At 42.0% G+C, this 22090-nt stretch overlaps 1 protein-coding gene across 3 annotated transcripts in view; it reads right to left on the bottom strand.

Moving 5' to 3' along the window:
* Positions 1-22090, bottom strand: part of FRMD4B (FERM domain containing 4B) — a 333168-nt gene that overhangs the window by 184063 nt on the left and 127015 nt on the right. The gene's annotated exons all lie outside the window — the stretch shown is intronic.

The following is a 22090-nucleotide window of genomic DNA, read 5'->3' as shown; positions in this document are numbered from 1 at the left end:
CCCTTTGGACCCCACTCGGGGGAAGAGCCCTGAATGTTTCCTTGGTTGTGCTTCCCCAAGAGGTGAAGATAACAGTCTCAGAGCATCAGTGTGTGCGTGACTGCAGAACCTGCCTTTGCTCCTAACTTGAGGGTCTCAGAGAAAAATGACAACCTGCCCTATTGTTGCCAGCCGGAAAGCAGGATCGCGCACCCCGCATATTGTGCTCATTCCAACACAGCAGTCAGTTCGTGAGAAACACAAAGAGCGTTCTTGGTCTCTAGCAAATAGCTTCCAGTTAGTATTTGCTGGGAAACAGAAGCTCACAAGAGAATCCTTGGTTTGGTTCTGGAAAATTCAGCTTCTGGACATGTATAGCAGCAGCTACTAGCACAAACCTACACAGGTAGATAGTTTATTCTCGACTCAAAACCAAAGGAAGCTGTTCCACCACTCACAAAGTCACCAAATAATTAATGTTTTGTTTTTTTAAAGTTCTCCCCCAGGAATTGATATTGCCAAAGGCATTTGCAAAAAGGAGCCCGAGGAGTCCCACATGCCACCAGGCTCTATTTTCCTTTGGAAAATGTGTAGATTTCAGTCCCAAAAAATCGTAAAACATTGCTCCCAGCAAAAGTACTGCAGCAAATTTCAGGATGTTGTTTTTTCCTGAATCCATCTGTAGGACAATCATCTGTATTTTACTGGCAGTTTCACACCTGGGCTGTTATCTGTGCTATTAAGTGGCAGAAAGGTAAAAGTGCCAAAGCTTTTCTGCCGAACTAGCTCAGAAGGCTTCAGAAGAGATTATCGACAAGTAAATCAGCTTTATTTCAGGTTTCAAATGTGCCTTTGGAATCTTAATTCAGGTGAAAGTCAACCAGTGAAAAGAGAACACAAAAATCTGTCCTCAAAGCGCCTACTGTTTTCAAAGTGAGCATAATTGGGAAACTCTTAAAAAACATTTCTTTTCTTACTTTCTACTTCTTTTTATTACTAATAAAACTGCCTAAGAGTTTTTTGTTGAATTAGTTAATAGGACAAAAGACCCGGTCCAAGATTTGCAAACCTTTCTTCACAGTAAATCTGCTCCATGTGTTCCTTAGTATTAGCATTCTGATATTTTCCAAGATAATGGTCACAGTGTTTACACAGAATCGGAAAATACTAGGTCCCACTGAGTCCAGACAATGAATCAAGTACAGTTTGAAAATGAAATGTCATCCTTCTAATGGAAAACTACCGAACTTCAAAACTGGCTTATGAGTACGAGTGGATGATGGTGGTACATTTACTAATTTTTTTAATGATGCAGTGAGACCATGTTCTCGGAAATCGGCAGCCAAGGGAATACTGAATAAAACCTACAACAGGCCAATTATCTCCGTCTCATGACACTATCCTCTCAGAAGAGATGCTCTAGAAACACCATGGCTACTATCTATCTGTGCATAGGCCTAATATCAGTGGTCGATTCCAACTTCAGTGATTTGCATTCAAGGTTTTCAAAGTCAGTGCTTACACTGTTTTCTAGAAAATTGCATGTGGCAGACCAGGGGTCCTCAAAGTGTAGTCCCTGAACTGGCAGCATCAACATCACCTGGGAACTTGTTAGAGATACAAGGTCTTGGGCCCCCTTCAGAATCAGGGTGCGGTCAGGGATCTGAGGTTTCACTTAGCCTCTGGGAGATTCTGACTCTAAAGATGGAGAAGCGCTATTGCAGGGCATGGGTGTTAGGAGCTAAGTGTCCTAAGAGACTTAACTCCCTGCCCCTTAAAATAAATAAATAAATAAATTAATTAACAAACAAATACATTTATTTTTTAGAAAAAGACCTGTGGCACCTTGTACAAGCTCCTTAAAGCCATAAAGCCTCAGTGTACTCATCTATAAAACAGGGATAATATCAGAATCTACTACATAGCAATTGGGGAAGGATAAAGTAAAATATGCTGTAGAAAGTGTTTAGTATATGGCTGGCAAAAAGTAAGCGCCCAAAGAAAAAAATGATCACCACCACCACCAAAATCAGGAATTGTTTCATTTTATGGTACCCAGATAAAACAGTATTCGTAAAATGTGTTTTAAAAAAATTTTCAACTAATTATCTACATCTGTTTTCCTATCCCTTTCCGTGTGTTGGAGGTTAAAGTTGGGGGTGACTTGTTTTTAAAGGAGCAGTTCTTTCACTTTCTTCAAGTTCCCCCCAAAATTCTTTGGAGCTAGCTCTTCTCCATCACACAGCCAGCCTTTCTTGATGACCCAGAGAAGCAGTAGATGCTCCAAGCTAGATGCAAGATGAGAAAAGATATTTTGTTTCCACCAATATAAACACTGACAGCTTCTTCTTATCCAAACAGCTTTCTTCTCCTGCAGAAGGAGAAGTTCAAAGCTCTAGGCAAAGATAGCTTTTAGAGGGAAGGAAAAGTAAGTTCTTCATACCAGGGGCTGACAGTGGGTGGCAACTGAACCCAGGTGTGGAGCAGTGGAGAAAAGAGCCACCCAATTGCGGCATCCTTCTGAAAATGGACGAGCCACGTGGCACAAACCAGGTCCCAGACACACACCCTTGAAGCTGGTCTAAAATTTCCTGTGGAAAGGGAGCTAAATCAAGCTGGCTTCAAAATTATCTTGCCTTTTCTTTTTCTTCTTTTTTCTTTTTTTTTTTTACTTTTGGAAGAGGATTTTTTCCCCCTCTACAGCATCAGAGTTCCCTGCAATACACTGTACTTTCCTGCAGCTCTCTCTGGAGGCTTAAAAAAGATGCTTCAGGTGACAGCATGGCTCATAGTCCTGGGAGTTCTGCTGCAGACGTAAAAGAGAAACTGTCATGATCCCCGAGGCTCCCGTAGGTTCTCCTTTGAGCAATCGGCAGGAAGAAGAGCACAGTGCTATAGGAAGACAGCACAAAATGCTAACCCCCCGTCTCCAGAAAGAGATAAGCAGTACTATTGCAGCGACTTCCAGGGGTCTCCTCTGCTCATCAAAAAGAGAGTCCATCGAACACCTGTGGATAGTTTTAAAAACTTTCCTCTCTCCACAGCTGAAGAGCCAGTGTGGCTACATTCTGACAGGCTACGTCTGACACAGGGCTTGAGTGGGACAAAAACGAGGTCTGGTTCGGTGGCTCTCAATCAAGGGCAATTTTGCAACCCTGCCTACAAAGGCATTTTTGGTTGTCACAACTCGGGGATGCTATTGGCGTCTAGTGGGTAGAGGTCAGGGATGCTGCTCAACATCCTACAGTGCCCAGGGCGGCCTCCACAACGAACAACTCTCCTGCCCAAACTGTCAGTGGTGTGGAGATTGAGGAACCTTGGTCTAGTTCAGCCCCACACCCCGCTCTTCCTCTCACAGGACTGGTGGGGAAACATTCTTCCCCCTTGATGTTTTCTCCCGAAAGGCAGACTGGAGATGCAGCAATCACTCTATAATGGTATTCACACACTCACCAAGAGAGCTGTAGTACTCTAAGCCCATTGAGAAGAAACTGGAATGACATTTCCTATCATTTACACGTACTTTTTTTTGGATATTTATCATAAAAATGAGAAATAGTCATTTTCACCTTAAGCTATTTATCTTTTGGCACTTTAATTTTTAGCCTTATCATTTCCTTTAAATCACAGGCTCCTTAGTAGGGTTGAAGGCTTTCTTTGGCACATGACAAAAACAATTCCCTACATTACCAACCCCAAGGTGGAATGCTGATGCCTCCAGTGGGCCTTGAGTTGCTACAGAAGGCTCTCATCACCTCAAAAGGGGCAAAGGTGCCCCCTTTGGTCCACTTTACACTGTTAGACCGTCAACTTTTTTTAAATATATACAATACTCTATTGTAAATTCCATATAACCAATTAATCAGTAAGTCAAAGGAGGTTTTCACCGATTTTTAAAATTATTTATTTATTTATTTTGCTGTGTCGGGTCTTAGTGGCGGCGCGCGGGATATTTTGTTTTGGCACGCAGGCTCAGTAGTTGCGGCATGCAGGCTTTGCTGCCCCCATGGCACGTGGGATCTTAGTTCCCCAACCAGAGATCAAACCCGAATCCCCTGCATTGGAAGGCGGATTCGTAACGACTGGACCGCCAAGGAAGTCTCCAGACTGTGTCAGTTTTCTGAGGAGTGCCTACATGTGAGTGGAGGTGGGGTGGCTGGATGGTCCCTCCTTGTGCAGGAGTGTACCCCATGCCCTGGAAAATGTTTAGTGACCTTTGGCTCTGCTCACTACACGCCAGTAGTGTCTCCAGTCATTACGACATCAACCACAAAAAGCACCTCCACACACTTCCAATTACTCCAGGTGGGGTGGTAGCCGTGTCCATTCAGAAACCACTGGCAGAAGCAGGGAAAACGCCTTATTCATATTTGTTCCCCCAGCGGCTGGCACATAACAGGCAATCAATCAATGGTTCTTGACCTGACAAGTGAATGACTCTTTGTCTCAAGCGTGAATATAGAAAGAAGTTCATCCATTCCCAAAACACACTCTTGTTCATTAAAAAATTACGTATTGAGTTTGCAGTACATGTCAGGCAGGGAACTGAGTACTTAGAACATACTAGGAGAAACAGAGGATTTCTGTCTAAGTGGGTCTTAGAGAAGGGAGAGAAAGGCAGACATTTGAACAAGTAATATAGAGGAAGCAGGCAGAGCTGGCACAGGGTTATAAAAGAGACATGTGATGGAAGCTGGGGGCGGGGGAGGACCAGGGAAGGCTGAGGACGTGACACTGTGACACCACAGCTGAGACCTGAAGGCTGAGGAGGGTGGAGCCAGGTGACAGGAGAGGGGGGACGCAAATAGTGGTCCAAGGCGGCATGAGCTGTAAGAATGAGATCTCGGGCTTCCCTGGTGGCACAGTGGTTGACAGTCCACCTGCCGATGCAGGGGACGCGGGTTCGTGCCCCGGTCCGGGAGGATCCCACGTGCTGCGGAGCGGCTGGGCCCATGAGCCATGGCCGCTGAGCCTGTGCGTCCGGAGCCTGTGCTCCGCAACGGGAGAGGTCACAACAGTGAGAGGCCCGCGTACCGCAAAAAAAAAAAAAGACAGTAAAACTACAATGAGATATCATCTCACACCGGTCAGAATGGCCATCATCAAAAAATCTACAAACGATAAATGCTGGAGAGGGCGTGCAGAATAGGGAATACTCTTGCACGGTTGGTGGGAATGTAAATTGATACAGCCACTATGGAGAACAGTATGGAGGTTCCTTAAAAAACTACAAATAGAACTACCATAAGACCCAGCAATCCCACTACTGGGCATATACCCTGAGAAAACCATAATTCAAAAAGAGTCATGTACCAAAATGTTCATGGCAGCTCTATTTACAATAGCCAGGAGATGGAAGCAACCTAAGTATGCATCATCAGATGAATGGATAAAGAAGATGTGGCACATATATACAATGGAATATTACTCAGCCATAAATGGAAACGAAATTGAGTTATTTGTATTGAGGTGGATGGACCTGGAGTCTGTCATACAGAGTGAAGTAAGTCAGAAAGAGAAAAACAAATACCATATGCTAACACATATATATGTAATCTAAGAAAAAAAAAAAAAGGTCATGAAGAACCTAGGGGTAAGACGGGAATAAAGACACCTACTAAAGAATGGACTTGAGAATATGGGGAGGGGGAAGGGTAAGCTGTGATGAAGTGAGAGAGTGGCATGGACATATATACACTATCAAATGTAAAATAGGTAGCTAGTGGGAAGCAGCCGCATGTCACAGGGAGATAAGCTCGGTGCTTTGTGACCACCTAGAGGGTTGGGATAGGGAGGGTGGGAGGGAGGGAGACGCAAGAGGGAAGAGCTATGGGAACATATGTATATGTATAACTAATTCATTTTGTTGTGAAGCAGAGACTAACACACGTTTGTAAAGCAATTATACTCCAATAAAGATGTTTAAATAAATAAATAGTCAATTGATTTAAAAAAAAAAAAAAAACGAAAACAAAAAACCGAATCACCGGAACTTCCCTGGTGGCGCAATGGTTAAGAATTCACCTGCTAATGCATGGGACACAGGTTCAATTCCTGGTCCAGGAAGATACCACACGCCACAGAGCAACTAAGCCCGTGTGCCACAACTACTGAGCCTGCACTCTAGAGCCCGTGAGCCACAACTACTGAAGCCCGCATGCCTAGAGCCCGTGCTCTGCAACAAGAGAAGCCACTGCAATGAGAAGCCCACGCACCGCAACAAAGAGTAGCCCCGCTCACCACAGCTAGAGAAAGCCTGCGTACATCAACGAAGACCCAATGCAGCCAAAAAGAAATAAATAAATTTATTTAAAATAAAAAAAACAACAATGACCTTCACTCCTATACAATAAATGGTAGAAAAAAAAAAGGATAAATGAAAAATCTTGACTTTCCAAAGATTAACAGATAATTGTAGTAAAATGAAAAACAGAAATCAGCCAAGATCAATGGCCTTCAAAGTAGTAAAAACTCTCAAGGCAAGGAATACTCTGGCTAGCAATCAAATATGGGCAACAGGTTATAAATATAGATAATTTCTCCATTATTACTAAAAACTACAGAATGATTTGGTAGGATTATTGTTAAGAACTTCAACTATTTGGCCTATTAGCAGTAAGAGCAAAATAAAAGCAAAGTTTAGCATCCAAAAAAAAAAGACATAAAAGCATTTCTGTGTCTTGCCATCCTAAAGTTAATTTGAAGTGGGTAGTAGCAACATACTGTTTTCAACTATACAATGAATTGTCTACAAGAAGATAAAGAGGCCAAAAGCAGTAGGCTATACACCTGAAGGATTGTGAATATTGTATAAAGCTGAGAAAGTAGTTATGTATTTTTTAGACCAAGAGTTCAGGGAGCTCCAGGCAGTATTCGAGAGGAATGAAGAGAAGAACTACACGATCTGGTCTTGACTCAATAACAGAGGAAGAAAATAGGTTTTATTTCTGAAGGATCTAGCACTAAAGAAATTTAAGGTAGACCTCCTTACCCTGAAAAGATACATTATCATTTCAGTCTGGTGGACTTACAGATAATCTTGGTTTATTCTTTATATGTTTATGTATTTTGGCAAATAGTGTTGGTCATCTATCCATTAGCCATTTACCCCCTTTTCAGAGACTCTGATTTTGTGGGTGGCCATTTTCTATGCCCCTGGGATGAAGTATGACTGGTCTAAGGAAAGGCATGACACCCCATTCAGGCAATAAGCTATAAAGTGAAGATTTCTAAAGGGTTCTGGAAAAGACTTTCCTCTTCGAAGAGCTGGAACAACACAAGAATTTTTTGAGCACATTCCCTGATTCCTGCTTGGGACACTGTCATATGAAGACACAATGCTTTGAGCTACAGCAGCCATCTTGTGACCAAGAGGACACGTGTTAACAGCAAAGATAGTAGAAAAGAGGGTGGCAAAAGCCCGGGTCCTTGATTACACTGTTTAGATATCAAACCAACTCAGCAGCAGCCTATTTTCATATGACTTGTAATGAGATGTAAACAACAAATGACCTTGCATAGTTTAAGCTACCTTTAGTTGGGTGTTTTGTTACTCTTCGATAGATCACATTTTAAAACTTACTACAAAGCTACAGTAATCAAGACAGTGTGGTATTAGCATAAGGGTAGACATACAGATCAATGAAATAGAATCAAGAATCCAGAAATAAATCCTCACATTTATGGTCAACTGATTTTTGACAAAAGTTGCAATATCATTCAGTGGGAAAGCACAGTCTTTTCAACAAGTGGTGCTGGGACAACTGGAGAGCCACATGCAAAAGAATGAATCTGAACCCCTACCTCTCTCCGTGTACAAAAATTAACTCAGACCGAAGAACTAAAAGTAAGAGCTAAATCTATACAATTCTTCAAAGAAAACATAGCTGTATATCTTTGTGATACTGAATTTGTCAGTGGTTTCTTAGCTATGCCAGGAAGAGAATAAGTAACATAAAAATAGATAAAATGGACTTCATCAAAATGAAAAACTTTTGTGTTTCAAAGAATTCTATGAATAAAATGAAAAGACAAGCCACTGACTGGGAGAAAATATTTGTAAATCTTATATTTGAAAAGGAACTTATATCCTGAATATATAAGGAACTACGACTCAATCACAAAAAGACAAATAGCCCAATTTAAAAATGGGCAAAAGATTTGAATATACATTCCTTTAAAACAGACATACGAATGCCTAGTAAGCACATAAAAAGGCACTCAACATCATTAATCATTAGGGAACTGCAAATCAAAACCACAATAATATACCCACTTCATATCTACTAGAATGGCTATGATCAAAAAATGGACAGTAACAAGTTTTGACGAGGCTATGGAAAAACTGGGACCCTCATATACTACTGGTGGTAATGTAAAATTGTGCAGCTGCTGTGGAAAAGACTGCCGATTTCTCAAAAGGTTAAACAGAATTTCCAGGTGTCCCAGCAATTCCATTCCTAGGTATACACCTGAAAGAGGTGAAAACAGGTGTTTAAAAAAAGACTTAAACACAAATGTTCATAGCACTGCTATTCAGAATAACTGAAAGGTATAAACAAGCCACATGTCTATCAGCAGATGAACAAATTTTTTAAATTCCAGTATATCCATATAATGTAATAACTATTTAGCAATAAAAAAGAATGAAGCATATATGCAAGGGAACTGAAAATATTTGCTCACATAAAAACTTGGACATGAACGTTCATAGCAACATTATTCATAAGAGCCAAAAAGTGGAAACAACTCAAATGTCACTTGATTAGTAGATACATAACACGTGGTATAGCTACATAATGGAATATTATCAGCCATAAAAAGGAATAAAGTACTGACACATGCTACAATATGGATGAGTGTTGAAAACATGAGAAGCAAAAAAAGTTAGATAAAGAGGCCATATACCCATAAAGACAGAAGGTAGATTAGTGGTTGCCAAGGGACTGAGGGGATAGAATGAGAGGGACTGCTAGTGGGTATGGAGTTTCTTTGGGGGGTAATGAAAATGATCTAGAATTAAATAGTGGTGATAGTTGCACAACCTTGTGAATATACTAAAAACCACTGAACTGTACCTTTAAAAGGGTAGATTTTATGGTGTGCGAATAAATAAAATAAATCAATCAAGAATAAGTAATCAAGCAATCAGTAAAAAATAAATAACTAAAAAAAAGGATACATGCTACGAAATGGATGAATCTCAAAATCACTATGCTAAGTGCAAGAAGCCAGTCATAAAAGACCACACATTTTATGATTCCATTTATATAAAATCTCCAGATTAGGCAAATCTATAGAGATAGAAAGTAGATTAGTGGTTGCCTAGGGCTAAGGGAGTTTGGAGGGAGGGGTGGAGGAAATGAGTTGACTGCTAATGAGCACAGGGTTTTTTTTTTTTAAGACAATGAAAATGTTCTAGAGTTAGAGTACAGTGATGGTTGCATAACTTCAAAAATACACTGAAAGCCATTGAACTGTACACTTTAAACAGGTGAGTTTTATGGTATGTGAATTATGTCTCAAAAAGAAGTAAAAAAAACCATAGAACATACCTTAAGCCTTTATCAATGTTTGCTAAATATTCTACTATGAGCATGTGACACTTACATTTTCAGAAAAAGGTGTGAACAATTTTCCTGACTGGAAAAAAACACCTATTATACAAAACAAAGTAAAAGTGAGGGCAGGAGAAAAGTACTGCATATGAACTCCATTTTGAAACTGACTGTATGCATACAGAAAAAAACTAGAGAAAAATAGATCAAATTATTGATAGTAGTGATTTCTGAGTTGGCATCACTGGATGATATTAATTTATTTTGGGGGAGGCTTTCTTTTCCTGGTTTTCTATATCAGTACATATTACTTTTCAATTTCTAATTTTGAAATGCACATGTAATCATATAAAAGCTATTCAGTGAATGAAACATAAGCTCCTCATGTTCACCAGTTCCTCGTTCCCAGAGCTGCCATGTAAGACTGCTCAAGTTGTTTACTGCACAAGGACATCTGGCTGAGGCACTGAGTGGAGGTTATAATCTAGCCTGGGCTCCGCTGGATAAACCATAACTCATGGCTCTGAGGAAAGAGTCCTCTTCATCTTAACCACACGAAAATTGCTATGTAGATGGCAGCCCTGCCCTTCTCCTTCCCCCAAGGGCTACCACCATGCCTAGTTCCTCGTATACCCCTCCAGACATAGTCTATGCTATTTAAACACAGACTGTAGTATGTAGGCAAAAATTATGCAAAAAGAATTTTTAAATAGCAGGAAAAGGCAATATAATATTATCAGAATCCAAGTACTTCTAGAAAAGTCTTTCAAGGTAGCATGGTAAAATTGGATTTAAGGGAAGAAAAGCATATTTTGAACAAACAAGTCTTAAAGAAAGAATTCTAAGTGCAACAATGGTTGGGTTGTTTACCATCTTAACAGTCCACATTCACACACATTGTTTAAGCAGCAAATGAGATGGGTTGTATCCATTGCCAAGTGGGTTGATATTTGGTACTTGCCACACTCGCCACGGCTTAGAAGGGCACGGTGGTGGGCCTGTGGTCCGGCTTCTACTGGGGAAAAACCTTTAGGATTTTAGTCTGCTGAGAAACCTGAGAGTGAGTGTCCCCACATGAAAGCTGGCACTTCCATTTCCTTCACTCTCCTGTCCTTCAAAACAGAGAGCATTGTTCAAACAGAAATCCCAGGGCGCTCTATTAATTTGTACTCTAACATTTGTATATTCATTCAACTTGGGCTGAAATTTCTACTTGAGGTAAGTGATGGTTACTTTAGTAAATAATTCAAATTACCAGATCTGATTACAAGCCTTTCTCTGTCACTCTCAATAATCTTTTCAGCTATTGTCTTCTGTTTCAGGTTTCGCCTCATTACAGAAGGCCATTCTGGTCTTCTTTGGGGTTCCAACTCTTTTGCCTCGGGCTTTTCATGTTTGCTGTTCCTTCATTCCTGAACATTCTTTTCCACCCCAGGATTTCATCCAATAAACCCCCCATTTATCTTTCAAGACTTAGCTTGAATGTTGGTCTCCTGAAGCAGGTGCAGGCTGCATCACAGCAGCTTAATCCTTCCCTCTCATAATATCCATCACGTTTAAAATTACCCGCTTATGCCTGATTTTACCATCAGACCATACCCTCCATCAGTTCAGGAACTATGCCCGTCTAGACAGAAATGTAAAAGCTACCCATGGCCCTACAAAAGGAGAGCCTTTCCTCATTTAAAAAAAAAATTGGGGGACTTCCCTGGTGGCACAGTGGTTAAAACTCTGCGCTCCCAATGCAGGGGGCCCAGGTTCGAGCCCTGGTCAGGGAACTAGATCTCACACGCATGCCGCAACTAAGGAGCCCACCTGCCTCAAACTAAGACCTGGTGCAACCAAATAAATAAATAAAATAAGTAAAAACAAAAATTAAAGCACTGTGATTAAAAAATAAATTGGATGTAATTTAAGAGAGAGCTTAGGACTGTTTGAGAGCCAAGAATAATAAGACTTGGAACCTACTCCCTAGGTCTAGAAGCATTTTCCAAGGAAGAAACATGGGGCTGGTATTGGATTAGGGCAAATCACTGGATAAAAACCAACAATGGGGTAAAATAGTTGAGACCCACGAAGGTGTTCAGATGGCTTAAGTGTGAGATATTTCGAACAGAGTTGGGGACACTGTTTGCTAAGAAAGAAAGTGATGTGTGAGACCTCTGGTGCTGAACCATCTTAATTTTAATTTGACCTGATTCAAATGAGTCTTGACAGTAGCAGCAGGGATTATCTGAGACATATTTGTCCTCCTAAGTGGCTTAGTTCTCTAAACCTTTTCAAGAGTGCTTTGGGACATTAGGAAACTAGTTCACTTTCCATAACTTCCAGTTATGCTAAGAGCAGGATAAGAAGACTTGAACTCATTAGCCTGGCGGATCTGTTCTCTGTGTCTATTTCTAAAACAGAATAACTGATTAACTACAAGAGTGCAGAGAATGTCAACAGTTATTGGCATTCTTTACTCTGTTTTGAATGCCATTTTCTGTACGCGCTACTATACAGTTTTAGAGAGGGTAAAGAATTAAAGTAAATAATTTAAGCTATGCAACATAGAAGTATATAAAATGCAAACATTATATTTACATGATAAAGTACAACTACCAATTATGATCAAGCTGGAGGAGATTTTTCAAAAGCCCACAATCATTGAAACACAGTTGTGTGGAAAGAAATGCATCCAGATTAACTAAATGTCTTTCCAAAACAATAAAAGCTTGTGGAAACTGACCCTCTTCTACTATTCCATCCAAGTAAAATACATGGCAAAAGGGAGGGAAGATAGACCATCAGGGGCCAGGGGTAGGTTCCCAAAGAAATTTTACCAATCAGAAGTTGAATACACCTTTTGTACCTAAAAGATTCATGTACATTTTGTACTCTTCACTATGTACTTATTTATTATTTATTATTATATATATATATATATTATATATATTTAGACTTTCTTTCTAAAAACAAAGTAAGTAAAACTGATTCTCCAGGAAGATGCACATATTTATTTTTGGTTTCCCATAATCTCTTAGGACACCCCCCCAATACCCTGATTAAGAGAATGCATTACTCTAGTGTAAGAAGCACAGAGGTAGACATTAGGGGAAACAATCATTGTAATCTCTACAGACTTCAGAAAAACTTTTACCTTAACAAAAAAATATTTCACCAGTAAGTGATTAAATACGGTAGTCTATGTAGAGACACTTGTTCTGGAATCTCAGAGACTCCTATCATAGGACTTGCCACATTATAGTAAATTTCTAATCTCTCATGTCTATCCAACTGTTATGGTAATGGGTCTGTTACCCAAGATCCATTCTACCCAAAACGATTAGCCTAAACCAGTTACGGTAATCCCACTCTCCTCACTGTGTGCTTATGATCCAATCTTGGCTATTAAGACCTAAGGAAAAGTCTACTGAGGGGTTTTCTTCTGAAAACCTTGCCTGAGAACTGGTAGAGCCCTCTTGCTGCCATCTTGAAAATGAAGCCAAAACAGAGATTTAACTTAAGCAAGACAATTACCAAGAAGAAAAACTGGAGGTTTCAAGTATTGTGCGTGTGCTGGAGGATGTCTCAGGATGGCTGCTTATGTTTTCATTTTCATTTTTTTTTTTTGGTGGTACGCGGGCCTCTCACCGCTGTGGCCTCTCCCGTTGCGGAGCACAGGCTCCGGACGCGCAGGCTCAGCGGCCATGGCTCATGGGCCCAGCCGCTCCACGGCACGTGGGATCCTCCCGGACCGGGGTACGAACCCGCGTCTCCTGCATCGGCAGGCGGACTCTCAACCACTGCGCCACCAGGGAAGCCCTGTTTCCTTTTTAATTAAGCCATCTAATATGTGTGCTTCTCTGTTACTTTAGGAGATGTTTGACAATACTCTACATTGGACTGGAAGCTTTGTCAAGGGCAAGATGTTTGTATCCCAGAGGCTAATGTAATATCCCATGTATAGTAGAGGCTTAATTAAAATATGTAGGACTAATTGAACCAATTTTCAAACTTACAAAGTGAATTTCTCAGTCAACCCTAGGTCTCCTGGACATCTAATACCCAAATGAGCAACCCAGATGATAGAGACTATGACATGAAGCTAGCTGACGGTTGTTGGTATCAGGTATCAATTGACCTCAATATATTATTTATATCATACATGACATACAACAATCAAAAGGGATATGGAACCAATGAGATATAAGTATGGAAATGGCTGGTTGAAGAACAGCTGAAAAAGATCCAAAGTGATTATTTTATTTCACAAATCCTGGAATGTCTGGATTATAGGACATTCAAGTACAGAATGCAGGAGAGGAACAGTGCTGTGTATCTGTGGAACATTCCACAGGACATGCCAGTAGCAGCTAGATGTGTAGATAATCCAGATGATACTGTGTATACAACTGGAAGGCTAGATAAGATCCCCACCACTTCATTTGTATGAACTGCTCAGATCAGAGGTGCTCTGAGGTCTAGCATGAATTCAGGGGCCTCAAAATGGGCTTCCTTGGAAAAGGAAGATTTACTCCTTCGTGATATTCTTAAGAAACGAAGCTGTGTCGACATTGCCACAGTGGATTTCACACCCACCAAACCACCCTAATGTCTTCAACAACACAGAAAGGACTGTCCCCATCCCCACTTAAAAACTGGCTTAATTGAGCAATTAATTACATTAACCAAGAGATGAATTCATTTAATGCAACACGGGATGCCATGTAAGGTAGCATTCTACCAGAGGTCCTTTTCTGGCAAAGTAAAAGCGCTCAGTGACAAGGATTTCAACAAGAAACAAGAGAACCCTTTCTCATTAGATAAGTGGAGAAGTAGATCTCATTCCTGCCATTACTGCTACCCCCTGAGACTATGAAATATTGGGCACTAAACAAATACAGTCACAGGACCTTTCACAGAGAAAAGAAACGGGCTCAACAGGTTTTGAAGTGTAGAAACCTTAAATATGCATCTAATGTGATCAGATGGAAAATAAAGGCGCTTAAGGACATGATCAGACCTTACAAGTTCAAATGTACTCATTTTCCCTCTCTTTTAGATGTGTGTGCACGCACACACACACACACACACACATCTATACACACACATACACACACACACTGGTCTCCCTTTGCACATTTTATTCTACCTAGAATCAGTGACAAGTCTATTCCTAAGGGTATTTTCTTCTGGATTCTCTTTTTTTTTTAAAAAAAAAAAAAGTCAAATAGGAAATACAGGGCAAATGTATTTCTTCCCCTGAAATTTCTGCCCAATAACAGAACTCTAAAAAATTAAAATTAAAAAATGTATAGCCTTTCTAATCTAGAAAATCTTTTTATAGTATTATTTTCTTGCATACTAAAGATGAAAAGAATGTGATTCTACATTTAAATCTGTTTATTAGAGTTAGAAGTATCAGATAATCATTATATATATAATCAATATACTACTGTATATTGACTTCTTGTTATGAAGCATGCATTAAGCATTGGATCTCCACCACAACCTATGGAATAGGTATTATTGTTACCTCTATTTTACAGGTGGCAAATCTGAGGCTTAGAGAGGTTACAGAGTGACAGCTTAGATTCAGAGACTGGAAAAAGCCACCCAAAGGCCAACAGTCAAGGCAGAGCAGTGAATTTAGTGCTTTGTACTGAGTAAATTTGTGCACAAAGTAGGTCAAGAAAGACACAAAGCCAAGTTCACGTGAGCAACTGGAATGAGGACATCAACAAAGGAGGACGAGGCACAGGGAAAGGTGAGTCCACGGTTCAGAACCCAAAACTCCACAGAAATGGAAGAAGGTGCAAGAGGTCTTGTTATACCCATGCATGTCCCAAGAGGGCAGGGACCACAACTATCTGCCTAAGCATCGTATCCTCAGGGCCTATCACTGTGCTGGCACAGTAACAGGCAACAAAAGAAAGCGTGCTGAAGCAGGCAGGAATGAAAGGGGTGAGAAATGTGGTCTAGCAGCCTAGGAAAGAAATGTGGGGTGCCAGCTTTATTTGTTAAAGCTGTTTGCTTGCAAACGACAGAAACATAATTCTAACTACATTGAGCAAAACAGGACATATGCGGGCTTCTGTGGTGAAACTGGGGAAGAGGCAGGGTCGAGCAGGCCTCGTGGATGCCAAGAACTTTCTCTTTCTTTCTCCTTGCCCTTGTCACTGCGCTTCCTTTGCATGATTCATTCGTTCTTTTGGGCGTGCTACCTCAGCAGGGTATAAAACTACAACCAAAGGCAGCTCCAGGTGCATATCCTTATAGCCTACTAATCAGAAAGGAAAAAGAGCTCTCCCTTGCCAGCTTTATCAGGTGAAGACACGGCAAAGGATGCTGACTATCATAAGGATGTTGGCCAGGGTGCAGGTATGGGGTGTATGTGTAGGGATTGGCTCAGCCAGAAGCAGGAGCCATCCTAGGGTCCAGGAGGGCAGGGTATCATGATCGGCAGCCCCCTACTGAACAACTTGGTTGGAAGTGTGGAAAGAACTTTTCTCCCAGTGAAGGGAGTTCCTGTACCAGAGGAAGGGAATAAAGGGATGCTAGGCAGCAGAAACAACATACTTTCTTTACCAATTATCTTGCCCATGAGGCAAACCAACCCCCAAACTCAGGTAGAACCATGGCTAAGCCATGGCATCCTTGCTCTGGAACACATCATGACATCTAGCTTACTCCAATATCTTATTTCCCAGTCCTGCTCTCACTCGTGCCAGAAATTAAATAATCCATGGTAATCAGCTTTCTGGTCTGCAGAAAGGGCCTTCTAGTTCCATGACAGCCCATCCAACTGAAATTTAAATTGAACTTTGTTCCTCTCAGTGAAAGAGTACCCCTGATATGCACAATATGAATACTAACAGCCTTTATATTAATGTGATTTTAAATAATACTATCTTATGTTTTCAATGTTTGGTGATATGGCACCTTGGGTATAATACTTACTAAATTCTTTATCTGTTCCAAGAAGGGAGGCATTGCTTTTTTCACTCAAAGAATATCAGTAACGCCACAATATTAATTTTACTGGGATCCCATAAACCTAAAAGCTTAAAACATTATTAAGAAGGCCCTCGTCATTGCCATCTGGGAGGACACATCTCATACTGCTTCCATAAATCCAACACAAAAAGACACAAGGTGCCAAATGCCAAAACCTTTTGCCGAGGTTGGCTTAATGTTTTTAAATGGCCAAGGGGCATGGCTCATACTCTCACTGGCTCAACTTTTAAAGCTCCAACTTTGATGAACAACGGATCTTGGAAAAACTTGGCTGGACTCCAGTTGACACTCTAACATGGTACATGCAACTTTGCTGTCAAGATGCCAACTGTGCAAGGCTCAAATCAAGTTTCCCAGGGCGTCTGGATCCTTCCAGTGAGTAGTTATCATTCCTACAGGCTCAGATGCTCCCTAGCCAGTAAGAAGAAGCATGTCTCTCCAGCCAACTGCCCCCTTAAACCACATTTCCTTTGTAAAATAGTCCCTTTCCTTCCAGTCCTCTTCTCCAACTTCTGAAGGAAAAAACCTGGGAGAAACTGCTAAGTGATCTGCTTCCTCATTTGCAACTTACTTATCACCTCCTCAGGAGCTGGTCCAGTCAGTTTTATGGCAGCAAATGTGGTCTTTGGAGCAGGTCCCCAAGGCTATCAATGGATACCTATCTTTAGCCAATTCTTACCTATTACGGTTAAGGTCAGGTTATTGAACAAGTATCTGCTCCAGCATTTGAAAAGAGGCTCTTTTAGGAGCTTCCTGAAATTTGGCTTGGTTTAAGGAACATGTAGTGATACAGATGCCTCCACTTCAGCCCCTGGCAACACTGTGTATGTGCTTTTACCTAATATGAATTCAACAACAGGAGCTTGGCTAAAAGAGAATGGATTAGCCGAGAGAGAGAAAGAGCGTAAACAGTGTCAGTGATTCCACCTACGAAGCCACTCAATGAGGGTGACGTTGATATGCGACTCGAGAATATTCTCAGTGGGCCTCACGGTGTGAACATTGCACAGTATAGCATATCTTATTTAAAAGGAGACGGAGGCATTTTTCACATAACACGATCCCCTACTGCAAGCCAACGACTTCATCTGGTGCTTAATCAAAGAAAGAGAAAACAGTGGATTAAGTTCCAACTCTGGACTTCAAGAGAGGCAGTAAGTCTGTCTCTGACATGGCAACCCAAAGGATGTTCAAGTATTATTCATTAAACATGATTTTTTTGTCTTACATGATTCTCTGATTGGATAGTGGTTGCTGGACCAGAGGTGGAAAATAGTTTCTACTTCAATGCCAAATTTGATTGATTAGAAGTGGCTGCCCAGGTATTGCTTTGAAGAATCTGAGGCTCAATAGGAAAGAGTGCAATAACTGATTAGCAATGTCTGCCAGGGGCCCAGAAATTGGAAGGGGCTGCAGAAGTGTCAGCACAAGCTTTCCTTGGGACTGGGCTGCCAGTGAGATTGTGTTTTCCTTTCCAGACATTAGGCATTTGATTTTTTTTTTTTTTTCTTGTTGGAGCCCAGGCTTTGAGAGGTTTCTGTTCCTGGCTGTGTGAAGGAGAAAGGAATTAGGGGTTTTGGGGAGAGTATACATGGAGCTTTCTGACCTAGATCAGAGATAGATAGCAAATATTTTAGCTTTGGCGGGACATACAGTCTCACGTGTGACTGCTCAACTCTGCCACTGTAGTGGGAAGGCAGCCAGAGACAATCCATACATGAACAGTGTGGCTGTGTGCCAATAAAACTTTATTCACAAAAACAAGCCATGGCCGGCTGACCCCAGATGAAGATTATGAGAGATACGGGTAGGACATAATGCACAGATGAAATGGGAAGGTGGTATCAGGAGGAAATGCATGTCTGGAAAGGAATTAAGGGGCAAACCTGGAAAGGATGGAGGATCCTGCATTTCTGGGACATGAAACATTCCTTTCAATTAATAATCAGCAGTGCTAACATGGACTCCATCAGGGGCAAGCAAGATATTGCTACCCCTACCAGTGTGGGTCAAGAGCCAGATGACCCTAAAGGCACTATCTTGCTAGTCTGGAGTTTCTACCTAGTGAGCACACACTTTTTCCAGAATTTACCCACTCAAAAGTCAACCTGTCTCCATGGAACACTTAATACAACAACCCACCAGCTTTGGGGGAGCATCTTAGCTAATAGCACAGCTGTGATGGAAGGGGACAGGGGACATGTACGTTTTGAATGGAAAATGCTGTAAAATGAGGAAATGAAATCAAGTCAGGGCTCACTGCACTAGCTGGACAGTATAGGTCTGGGTGGGGCAGGAAACAAGACCAGTTCTCCTGAGGTGGAGGACACCAGCATTCGGAGACACTGCATGGATACTGGCAGACGGACAGGGTCACTCATAGAGCAAGGACGGCTATGGGTGGGGAGAGTTTCAAGCAGTGAGGGAAACAAGACGGGGCAGCTCGCCCCCAAGGTCCACCTGAGGACCGATGTTCAGAGTCTGTTTACACACAGAGAGGCGGGTGAAAAGCTGAGGTTTTACCCCAACGTGGGGTAAAAACCCCAGCCCTGCCCTACCTGCTCTATGGCCTTCGAAGAATTATTTAATCCCGCAATGGCTCTGCTGTGTCATCTGTTAAACAGAGAGAAAACCACCTCCTTCCTAAGCTTATTAATGAGGAATACGTATGCAGCGTCTACAGGGACAGTTCCTGGCTCCTAGTGGGTTTTCGGTAGTGTCTAGTCCTCTCCCACCCAAGCTGTCTCAGCAGGACACTGGCTTTCACTGGGTTCAGCACTTCTTTGTAAAGCAAAGGCCACAAAAGGAAGGAGTAGGTTACCAACAAATTCTGGCTTAATCACTACTCTGGAGCTAGATATCGGAACTTCTCTCCTGAAGTTGGAAGAGCAAATCTACTGTGCTGTGGAGAGATTTCAAAACAGATTTCATGAAAAAGGAAAGTAACACAACCTTGGAGATTCTTACTTAGCAGGGCTCCATTTCTCCATGTCTAGAACAGAAAGCTTATGATGATTTGGGAGCAGAAGTAGTGAGTCACTGATCGGTCCCAACAAGGCCAGAGGAACATAAATGAGCTCCTGCCAAGGGCCACTAGCATCCATTCTCCTTCTTGGTGTCACCTCCCAATTTTTATACATTATCCATTTCCACACAACCCATGTATGGCCCCAGTCTTCACGTTGGGGGAAAACCTAGTTGGCATAAACCAGTTAGCACATGAGTGGACCTGGGATGTAAGCCGGTCCATTAGGGAAAGTCTCAGGACTATTGCTTGGAATTCTGGATAAAGCTACCCTCTCTTCTCTGTATACATGAGGCCCAGATGTGAGGACTAAACTGCTACAGCCAGTCTCGCTACTATAAAGGAAGAAAATGTGATCATAAAGCCCACAGGTGGGGAGGGCAGAACAGAGAGAATTCAGAGCACTGTGTCAGCCTCTTGATCAAACCTCACCTGAAATGATCTCTTTGGATTTCTCAGTTACACCAGCCAATAAACAGTCCTTTTTATTTATGCCAGTTCACACTGAGGTATCTACCGCTCAGACGCATTCTTCTACCTCCAGGATCCCCAGACCCTCCAGCAATGCCAACAAGAACTCCACCCTTTCCTCAAGTGGACCAGATTTCCTGACAACACACGCAATTTCCTAGTACATGGAACAGACCCTGGCTTGCTGCCCTCAGGTTGTGCAGCAAAAGCACAAAGCGATAAAGTTTAACATCGGCAGCATCCGCCCTTCCTCTCTGAGCCCATCTCTTGTTCCTGACTGTTCTCTCTGTCTTGACTTTCCTCTTGGAATGATTTGCCATCAACCAAGCCTGACCAACTTCAAGTTCCGAAAGCAAGGTCTGATACCAGCTCTGCAATTCTCATAATTCTACCAGCATTCTTGTGCCAAAGAGTGGATGTGTGTCTGTGTATGAATGTGAGTGTTTGTAAGTGCAAGTGGGTGCACACGAGCGTGCATGTGTGAGTGTATGAATGTGTATGTATGTGCAAGCTAATGTGAGTGCAAGTGTGTGAGTGTATGCAGTATGCATGCAGGCCGTGTCTGCATGAGCACTCCCCCTAGGGGTAGACTGTCAAGCTGATGTCCTCTGATGACACGGGAGGTAGGTATGACTCAGGCCTGGCCATGAGACGAAGGGAAATAGCATGGCAACAGGCAGAAGGCACAGCTTTCCCTTTTAATAAGAGTAAATAAGAGAAAGGTTGTGGAACAAAGAAAAAAGGGAAGAATATTTTTGATTTTAATAGAAAACTCTACCCAAGCCTAGTGTTTGAAAATCTGTACGTGGCCCATGGAACAGGGGCTGCAAACCTTAGAGGGTCAGCCAGGTTAAATCTATGAGTCCTGCGGGTGGGGTTCTCCTGTGACAAAGTGGACCTGGCATGCCTGATCGAAGGGGGACGTTGCCACTTAGCTCTGATGGTGGACAAGTGGTCGTGGTGGCCCAGCGGTGCCAGGACTCTGGCTTTGAAACAGAGCACAGCAGAACAAGTTATCCAGGCTTATACACGAACCATCCCAGTTTCCTGTATGGTGGTGATTAATTCACATGGTATTCAAACTAAGTCGCCAGGGTACAACTTACACTTAAATTCTCAGTTGCTCCTTTAGATTCAAGAAGGTTTAACTTAGGAGTCCTTTAAATTCTTCTTGCCCTGAAAGTACTTACAACTATGACTCAACTCACAAAAAGTGCAATTGCCCCCCCGCCCCACCTCAGTCTGAAGCAAGGGACACTTGGATGAGTATAAATACATCTGAGCAACACCATTCAAACCTAGGAGGAGAGGGAGGAGGTGACAGCACTGGGTTTCTGAGTTCTGTTTTTCAGCCCACAGGATATGAATCATGCAGGGCCCAGTCCCTCAGCGGGGTAATCTCTTTGTCAGAAGCATGAGGCATTAGAAATGTGCTGTCTCCGTATCGTAAAAACATTTGCCTACCGAACAAAGTCTTTAGCTCCAAGGCTGACTTTCCACTCCTTTCTAGGGGAACCCTGAAGAAGTCTATCACATAAAGTACACAGTGAGTAATCTGCAATATCCTAGACAACCATCTTGGGACGTCATGGTAATGTAACTCACATCGAAATTCCAGTTATTGATATGCTAGCCTCAAATCCTGGTTTCACCAGATACTTCTTAAAGTGGAAGATGTCCAAGGGCCATGCTCCTGAACACTTAGCTATATCAAATCCGAACACACCCCTGAGTGATTTCTAAATGTGACTGTCTTTCCGCCGAGTTGTAGAAGCAAGTGGCTGAGTGCTCAGGAATACAGGAGGGATATTTCCCACCTGCTGATCTAGCTAGACATTTCATTTCTCTAGATGCCAATAACAATGGCGAACGTTTATTGAGTGTTTACTATGTGCCAAGCACTACTTTAAGCACTTGGCAACCATCGACTTATTTAATGAGCTCAACAGCCCTATGAGGGGGTCTATCATTATCCCCATTTTCCTCATATGAGGCAAAGGAGGGCTAAGAAAATGACACCAGGTTTTCCAGCCAGTGGGTCGTGGAGTCAGGTTTC

The sequence above is a fragment of the Kogia breviceps genome, chromosome 10 (genome assembly GCF_026419965.1).
Source record: "Kogia breviceps isolate mKogBre1 chromosome 10, mKogBre1 haplotype 1, whole genome shotgun sequence".
NCBI classification, from domain to species: domain Eukaryota; kingdom Metazoa; phylum Chordata; class Mammalia; order Artiodactyla; family Physeteridae; genus Kogia; species Kogia breviceps.
The sequence above is the reverse complement of the archived record's forward strand: the minus strand, read 5'-3'. Positions and strand labels throughout refer to the sequence as shown.